The sequence below is a fragment of the Diabrotica undecimpunctata genome, chromosome 2, assembly GCF_040954645.1.
Source record: "Diabrotica undecimpunctata isolate CICGRU chromosome 2, icDiaUnde3, whole genome shotgun sequence".
NCBI lineage: Eukaryota > Metazoa > Arthropoda > Insecta > Coleoptera > Chrysomelidae > Diabrotica > Diabrotica undecimpunctata.
In genome coordinates, this window is record NC_092804.1 from 59881497 (window position 1) to 59890601 (window position 9105).

The following is a 9105-nucleotide window of genomic DNA, read 5'->3' on the forward strand; positions in this document are numbered from 1 at the left end:
GGGGGAAACACTAGATATTGATTTATTATCAATGTTTTTCTTAATTTCAGAAAGTTTTGAATATTCTTGTATTTTTGAGTTTTGGCGTATGTCTCTATAAATAAATGATTTTTTTGGATAATCTGTAAAAATTATTTTAATCTAACATATACTTTTACATAAATACCTGATTTAAAACTAATATCTTTAAACTTTTTCTTTTTTCAGCAAATAATACCCATGGATCGATTTTTTTGCAACTGAGTGTATATCTGTGGATAGCGTTAAGACTTTATATTTCTAATGAGACTAGGTACGTTACGTGAAATAACGGGATTTACCACGGGTCACGACCCGTCGGCGTCGTGAGCGAGAATAATCTTCTCAGTCTTATATAAACATAAGCGATAGTGTGTAATCTTGACGAAAATTCGCTATTGGACGATTATCTGTCCATAGAACCAGTTGCGGCAGTTCGCGTTACAGGACTAATTTTAATATTTGATCTTGCACGGTGTATTCACTATATAAAAATACTGCGATATGTTTCCAAACGCGGGACAGCAAGTCTCTTAAGACATAAATGTTCTCTTCAATCTCGTTCTGATAGAAGCAAAACAGACAGCCAACCTTCCTTGGAAACTATTGCAGTTAAATCGCTGCCAGCTTCAAAAGCGGAGGTGATTACTAAACAGCAATTAAATTTTATTACAAAAGATCTTCGTCAACTGAATATACAAAGGTAATGTTTAATTATATTTTTTAGGTGAGTGTTGCATAAAATTTGCCCAAGAGGTAATCAATTTGAGTGCAAACTTTGGTAAACGTGATGTGGAAAACATATTAGCTTCTAGAAGAACTTTAGCAAGGTCAGTCTTGCCAGGAGAATCTTCTTCTTAATGTGTCGAGATTGTACAGCAGATTCCGATTTTTATCCCATCTTAAACAGATAAGTTTTATGACAGGAAAAGCTTAACAAGCATTACCATGTAAAATCTAGAGATTCAGATTTGATTAAGAAATTAAAAATACAAACAAAAAATTCATTGAAAAGGCGATTTTAAACCCACGACATACAATATTTACCAAGACCGTGTGAAGACTTAGCTCGGAATGTTTACAATTTTTTTGAAGCTAGTTCAAAGAAACAAGTTGAATTTTCAAAATTTAAGTCAATATTGGATCTAGACATTCATAAAATGCTACAGCAGTTGTTTCACAGATAATCGAACAATGAGAAGCCTTAAAGACGTATTTTAATAAGAAAACTTATTGAAATATTGCGCACTATATATTTTAATAACGCTGAATGATCTATTTGTTTATATATGTTACATGTTTTTACAATGGGTTCTACCAAAGTTCGCGAATTTAAACAAATTATTTCAATTACATAAACCTGTCATTTCTCCTATGTATGATGAAGTTTGGAATACATACAAAGAACTCTTGACTTGCTACATGATTAGAGTTTATGTAATCAAAAATGAAATACATGTTATAAAGCCACCTGATAAAGGAAAATTTACAGCCACCTGATAAAGGAAAATTTTTTGCTTATTGATGATATATATGTTTTCCATTTGCTGATCCTAGTGCCAACTGTCTAGTAAATTTAGTAATTATTTTTTGCTACGTTTGTTATATTTTGACCGACTGACTGTGGCCATTACTATACGACCAAGCATACGTGACCATAGCCAGTGGCGTACCTAGAATTTTCCTGTGAGGTGGGGATTTTAGTTGGGCACCGATTTTTTTTATGCTACCTTCATTTTGAGTCCTTAAAGTTTTAGTGCCCTGTGAGGGGGGGGGGGTTAATATGATGTAGCTACCGTTCCCCAAAAAATGTTTTTACTTGTTTCCGCTTTCGCCGTTTGATTGATTTATTGGTTCAATTGAGCATGGTGTTTTTGCAAAATACAACTCGTATCAGGTATAAGATAGTCAAAGGCCAGCGCACATAGCTGCAAAATGGCACCCAGGGATTTGTGTTAATAGCTTAGATATGGCGCCCTCGAAGACCATTTTTACGATTCGGGCGTTTTTAGTATGCATCAATATCCGCTGTTTCTGTTATAATATAAAAGTGGTACATTCCACAATTGGCCTAAAATATATACATGCAGTTATCTGCGATTCTTAAATATATTTTACATGATTGTTGCGCCCCATAATCATACATAACAAAGCCAGTGGTTGTAACAAACGACGCCCTTACACTTTAGGTTTTGGGGTAAAATAGTACCTACTTCAGAAGTTAACTTCTTTTGAAATTATTCCGACTGCTATGATTTTATCTGCTATGTTTCTCTTAATATTAAAGACAACCACTCCTCTATCAGATTATTTACAAACAAAAAAATTTAATTTGGTATAGGCATGACACATGGTATATAGTGCATAAAATAAATTAAAAAATTAATATCAGATGTCGCTACTTGCGTCCATACGAAGCCATGTTAGAGTTGCTTCCTAAGACAGAAGAGATTTATTTTCACGTTCAGAGCGACTGTGAATAGCCGTTCTGAATAGCCCTTTTAGGGCCAAATACGTATAAGCGGATACACAGACGCACTATACGTGAAATCAAATCTTAACTGTATTTTTCCTTTTATTCCGATATACTCTGTACGAGTACTAGAAACCAATTCGCTAAGGATTTTTGCTCAGTTGAGGAGATATGTTGTGGAATGCAATTTTTAGATTCCCCATGTCTCTAATAACATTTTTATCAACGTCTGTTTTGCCTTGAAATTCTTAGAAGGCACAGATTAAAGCAAAAATCTGAATTTGGTTTCGAAAATTACTTTACGGATTTTAATATCAGATGTCACTAGTTGCGTCCGTACGAAGCCATGTTAGAGTTGCTTTCAAGGTAGAAGAGATTTATTTTCACGTTCAGTGCGACTGTAAAGAGCCGTTCTGAAGAGCCCTTTTAGGGCGAAATACGTATAAGCGTATACACAGACGCACTATATGCGAAATCAAATCTTAACTGTCTTTTTCCTTAAATTAAACAAATTTGAAATAATTTTTTTAAAGAACTGGATGCTTTACAAAACTTTGTTGAAGCTTGCTTGACAAACAAATAATCGAAATACCATCTTTAGAATCACATAACATATTCAGCGAAAACGAAATACTACCTTTCAGAGAACGAATAAATCTAAAAAAAATGTCAGTTGAAAATCCTAATAATGAGACTGAGTTCAATGCTCAAGATTCTTTCAGAATCAGGAGTTCTAATATCATCATTTATCATATAAATACTAGCATTGTAGCAAGGTTTTACGATCAAAAGAGACTCTATCAAGATCTGTCATGTTTTGGTTCAAAAAGGTTTCCTGAATTGAAAAAAGGTATACCAAAAGGTGCCTTACAAAAAATATGCACTTTACTTCCATTAATTGATTAAGAAAAACTTACAGAGAAACTTCAATCATTTGCTGATCATGTTATGTGAATGAAGATTCAGATCAATCCTATCAAGAAAATCTCGAAGAAGATAAACAAAATGATTCAGAAAATAAAGATATAATAACGTGTGTTACTGAAAAACCATGTAAATCTTGTATTAAATGCGCTTATAAGCTCATTTATAATTATAAGAAATATGTACAATATCATGTATATAGAGCTTAGCAAAGCTTGTAAATTCGTTTTAACAATTCCTCTCACTCAAGTAAGTTGTGAATGCGGTTTTTCGAAATTAAAATTATTAAAACCAGGCTTCGATCTTCTGTTTTTTTGGATTCAAATATTTAATAACAGTGGCGCCCCTTTTTTGAAGAGTTATTCTCTTCCTTGTTCTTTTTCTTGTTTAGTGTCTATCTTTTGTGTGTTTCTCATCTCTATGAACGACCTCGCCCATAATCTACCAGGACTGAGCAACAGTGCCTTCAAGTTACATGGTGTGTCTTACTACTTGTACAAGTTTACTTCTTAGTAATTTAGTTCAATATTCAAAATTAAATAAATTTTCCTTCAGAGTGTATTCAATTACCTTAGCTGATAATGATGATTAGGGGTATTTAACTTATAATTAATTACCTAAGTTTGGTTTAATAACCTTTAATTTTGCCCTTAAATTTATTTGGTTTAAATAATCTACATTAAGTTCTAGTATTTGAGAGCATCTATAGTTATTACGCTTTTATATTTATTTGCATTGGCTAGAGGAGCTTATCACTTCAAAGGAGGTATAAAAAAAGCAAGTTGTTTTTTTTTGGGATAGATTTTGGATTTACTTCTAAATTTTCGAGTTTCGGTATTCCCAACGACGCGTAAATTAAAATATTATCTCAAAAAAATATAATTACATCGGTGAAAACTATTTTTAGATAATGTAAAATACTGAAATGATATTTATTTATGTCTATTTAATTTATAATGTCTTGTTCTTATCTTAATTCATTAAAAAGCACAATAACTGATATTAATTTATTTATCACTAAATATACATAATTTATTAAAAGGCGAGCGTAACAATAAATATCGCGAGCGCGTCTTCAGAATTAACTGTCCTCTCCATATAAGATTTTTCCTTTATATAAACCTCCGTTAGTTCCGGAATTCCCTATAGCAGACTCGAACATAACGGGAACTCCATCGAATTAATTAGAAGCAGGTCAACAGCTAAAACTAGTTTTTCAACTGGTCGTGGCCCATGACTCATCATTTCAGGTAAATTTCTGCCGGCTAATCGAAGGCTCTCGTAAAATTTACAACAGAAGTGAATTAAACAAGATGTTTACATGTTTTTTTAATATGACTCATATTGTTTTACGTAACATTGCCCCCCTCTTAAAAGATGGTTCCTCCTGGAACCTTGTCGGGACTAGAACTGGAACGGTATGCTGGTATCGGCAACTGGACCCTCTTTTACAACTTCCAGTTGTATAAAAATGACAAGGGACGGTTTTCTCTCCGCACCAGTAACTATGCGGATTGCAACAGACTAACACCTGGAATTCGGTGTCTTTAAAGATCTCCTCCACCATATTTCGGATAACCCTCCAATCTAATTGGCGGCACTCCAACTTTGGCATGGCTAACTTTTGCACGTCGGACTCTAGTACGTGCTCTCTCAATTGAAGTAAGGCTTCCCATACATCTCGGTAGGTAGGTTGGTCACTGGGTAGTCGTTGACATTGATAAGTCTCACAGGAATTTCTTTAGCCGAAGTCACCAATTCCTTTCCAATTATGATTCCACGGCCAACCTCATCGTCGTGGTTCCAAGGCTCCATCATAACAGGTCTCCCTTCGTCCACAATTCCCTGTAGCCGCGCTACTATGATCGTTTCGCTTCTCGCAGGCACGACTGTATCTTCTTTAATGGCTGCTTGCACAGTGTTGTCATTATGTGGATGCAGAAATACCTCCTCGTTGCCAACTTTGATTACCTTATTCTTAAAATCCAATTGGAATCCATGCATATTCATTACGTCCATTCCTAATATAACATCCTCTTCGATGTCAGCAACTATAACAGTATGGACAAACTTTTCTGCTCCAATTCCCAATTGTACCTGGATTTCTCCATGAATGTTGGCATTTTCACCTGTAGCGGTCCGAAGTCGCAACCTCGTTGGTAACAGTTTCTTACGGCTGTTTATAACTGTTGGGCGTATAATGGTTCTGGTCGCTCCGGTATCCACCAACAACGTATGTTTTTTACCATTTATTTCTCCATCTACATATACACTATCTTCACGACATTTCAAAGAAGCTATTAGTATGAGAGGGTCTTTGGAAAAGTTCTGGGTCGAAGCTGCCCCCCTAAGGCTGACCCGTTCTAGTTTTCCTGATGGTGAGTTTCTTGATTTGCGTCGTACCTAGGGTGCTTACAGGAGCTTCGTACGTGTCCTATTTCGCCACAATTCCAGCATCTGATGGTCTTCGTTTTCTTGTATGTCATGCTTTTTATCATATTAACGAGCTGGTCAAGTTTATCTTCATCTCCTTCCTCTTTTACAGTTCTAACTTTACTGTACCCGCCAGAGGCCTGCGTAGCTGACTCGTATTCGAGGGCGGCGGATAAGACATCAACCAGCGTTTTGTGACGAGCTAATCGCAGTGTTCTCTGCATTTCATGATCACGAAGACCATCAATAAACGTTTGAACCGCCAATTTTTCCATCATGTCTTCGGGAGCTGTTGGATAAGCATATCGTACTAATCTGGCAATATCTACCTCATATTCTTGAAGAGCCTCATCTTTCTTCTGTCTACGATTTTTAAGCTGTGACTGATATACATGCTCCAAATGTTCGTGGCCATATCGCATATTTAACCTCTTCTGCAGTTGTTCGAAATCATCGGTCTCCTCTACGGCTATGGTCTGAAGCACATCTAAGGCATCTCCTCGAAGAGCGATAGTCAGGTTTACCGCCTTTTCTTTTTCAGACCATCCATTTGCTCTTGCGGCTGATTCGAACTGTTTCATGTAGTTGTTCCATGATGATTTTCCGTCGAAAGTTGGGACTTTAACATGAATAGAACCTCCACTTCCTTCAAATTTCGGCCGTGTCTCCAACTTTCATTTCGTCTCGTCTTCTTTTATCTCCACTGTAATTGGATTGTTTCCTCTCTCTGCCGTCCCTGTTTCCTCCAGCTTCTTTTCCATCTCTTTCCATATCTTTTCTTCGAAGGCCAACATATCGGCAGCAACTTGGTTTTTTAACGAAGATATTCTATCGTCCAGGGCAGACATCTCAGAAGTGAGATTTCCGAAGAGATGTTAGCAGAGACTTTGCTTTCCAGCGAAGAAATCTCGTTAGAAACTTTGTCTTCCAACGAAGCGATGTGGCCGGAAACTTTGGCTACATCAGAAGAAACTTTCGAAATATCGCCGAGAGGACAGCATCATGTTTGTCTTCAAATATATAAGTCTCTGGATCTAGTCCTTCTTCTAGCAAAGCGTTCTTTAGTCGTTGGACTAACTCAGCCTTTTTTCCGGTAGAAGCTAATTCTCTGTCTTCGAGATGTCTTCATAAATTAGTCACTGTCAGCTCATAAATCGTCGTCATTTTCACAATTTATTTTATATCCACTTTTGACACCAATGAAATGATATTTATTTATGTCTATTTAATTTATAATGTCTTGTTCTTATCTTAATTCATTAAAAAGCACAATAACTGATATTAATTTATTTATCACTAAATATACATAATTTATTAAAAGGCGAGCGTAACAATAAATATCGCGAGCGCGTCTTCAGAATTAACTGTCCTCTCCATATAAGATTTTTCCTTTATATAAACCTCCGTTAGTTCCGGAATTCCCTATAGCAGACTCGAACATAACGGGAACGCTATCGAATAAATTAGAAGCAGGTCAACAGCTAAAACTAGTTTTTCAACTGGTCGTGGCCCATGACTCATCATTTCAGGTAAATTTCTGCCGGCTAATCGAAGGCTCTCGTAAAATCTACAACAGAAGTGAATTAAACAAGATGTTTACATGTTTTTTTAATATGACTCATATTGTTTTACGTAACAATACTAAGATATTCCTTGAGCGCATCAAAAATTTAAAAAAATTGAGAAAGTGACTTCTATTGACCACCAATCACCATGATTTTTCTTAAATTTTTTTGAAGTAGGTTCTGTGAAAGTAGTTGAAAACTTACTCACAGTTTTTAAAACTTTATTGTAGTATCCAGGGAGTACAAAAGAGTTTAACAGAGTAAAAGGGATAGTGAGAAACTGAAGCTATCTTTGTGTCATCCTAATATAATTTACTATTTTTATTGGGAATAAGTTACACTTTTACTTTAAAATAAGTTTATTTTGACGTTTCTATGCCTTATCAACTGTCGATGTTAGGTTCTATACCTACCATGGTTTTAATGGGTAACAGGGACTCAGGATCCGATTCTGGAGAGGGAGCCTGAGAACTATATCCAAGGAAGGCAGCAAGTGCTCAAATCCACTCCCGACACGGGGAGGTAGTGACGAAAAATAACGATATGGGACTCATTTAAGGCCTCGTAATCGGAATGAGTAGGTACACTCTAAACCCTTTAACGAGGATCAATTGGAGGGTAAGTCTGGAGCCAGTAGCCTCGGTAATTCTAGCTCCAATAGCGAAAATTAAAGTTATTGCAGTTAAAAAGCTCGTAGTCGAATATGTGTCCCATGCCCCCGGTTTATGGTACGCGGTGTCAACTGGCGTGTCGTGGGACGTCCTGTCGGTAATTTTCATGTGAAAATCGAAACGTCAAAATAAAGTAAATTATTTTATGGCTGTAAATTAAAATTAAACTTAAAATAATCACAAATATTATTGATTTAATTTACACTTATTGGGATTTCCAAAAAGTTTGATGTAAAAAGTTTAGGAGGGGGGCTCTGTAGCATATGTTTAGAGTTTAGGTTGGCGCCTTTTTAAATATTTTTAATTAAAATAATATTCATACGCAGTTTATTAAGATAATAAAACTGCATCAATTAAAACAAAAGTATATTTTTAAGATTTTATAGTAGCATATACAAATTTACAAATGGAAAGTTTATTAGTTATGATTATTATTTTTTAAATGAAAGAAGTTTGCAACAGTAAGTTTATTTGAGGTATTAATAGTGATAGGCCTGTTTCTGACAATAAATCTGTCAAAATATTCTCAATTTGAGCGAATGGACTAGATCTAAATATTCAAATTATAAATTTTCTACAAAAATCAGAATTTCAGATTTCTACACTATTAATTTACGGCCGAAAAAGTCATAAAATTATAAGACCTTGGGAGCCTGAAGACTTACAAGAAGTTTATACTGCATTACCTACTGCCCATTATGCAAAATAAAAAAAAACGGTTTATTACAAATGATTCCATATAATATGACCACTAAATAGGTATGTAGAGTTTTATAAATTAGGTACCTATTCCTACAGAAATGAGTTTTTACACATTTTGTTTGTTTTTTATTACAGATCTTGTTGAAATTTTGCTCAGCAAATTCAAGAAAATCAAAAGGTTCTAAAAACTCTTTTTTCGTTTAATGTTCGGCCAAACGGTTCGATTATTAATTGTCTAAGAATGACTATAAATGCTAAATCCGCCTCTGAATTCATACCTGCTCGTGTGTGATCAATTAAATAGCTTGGTAACAACATC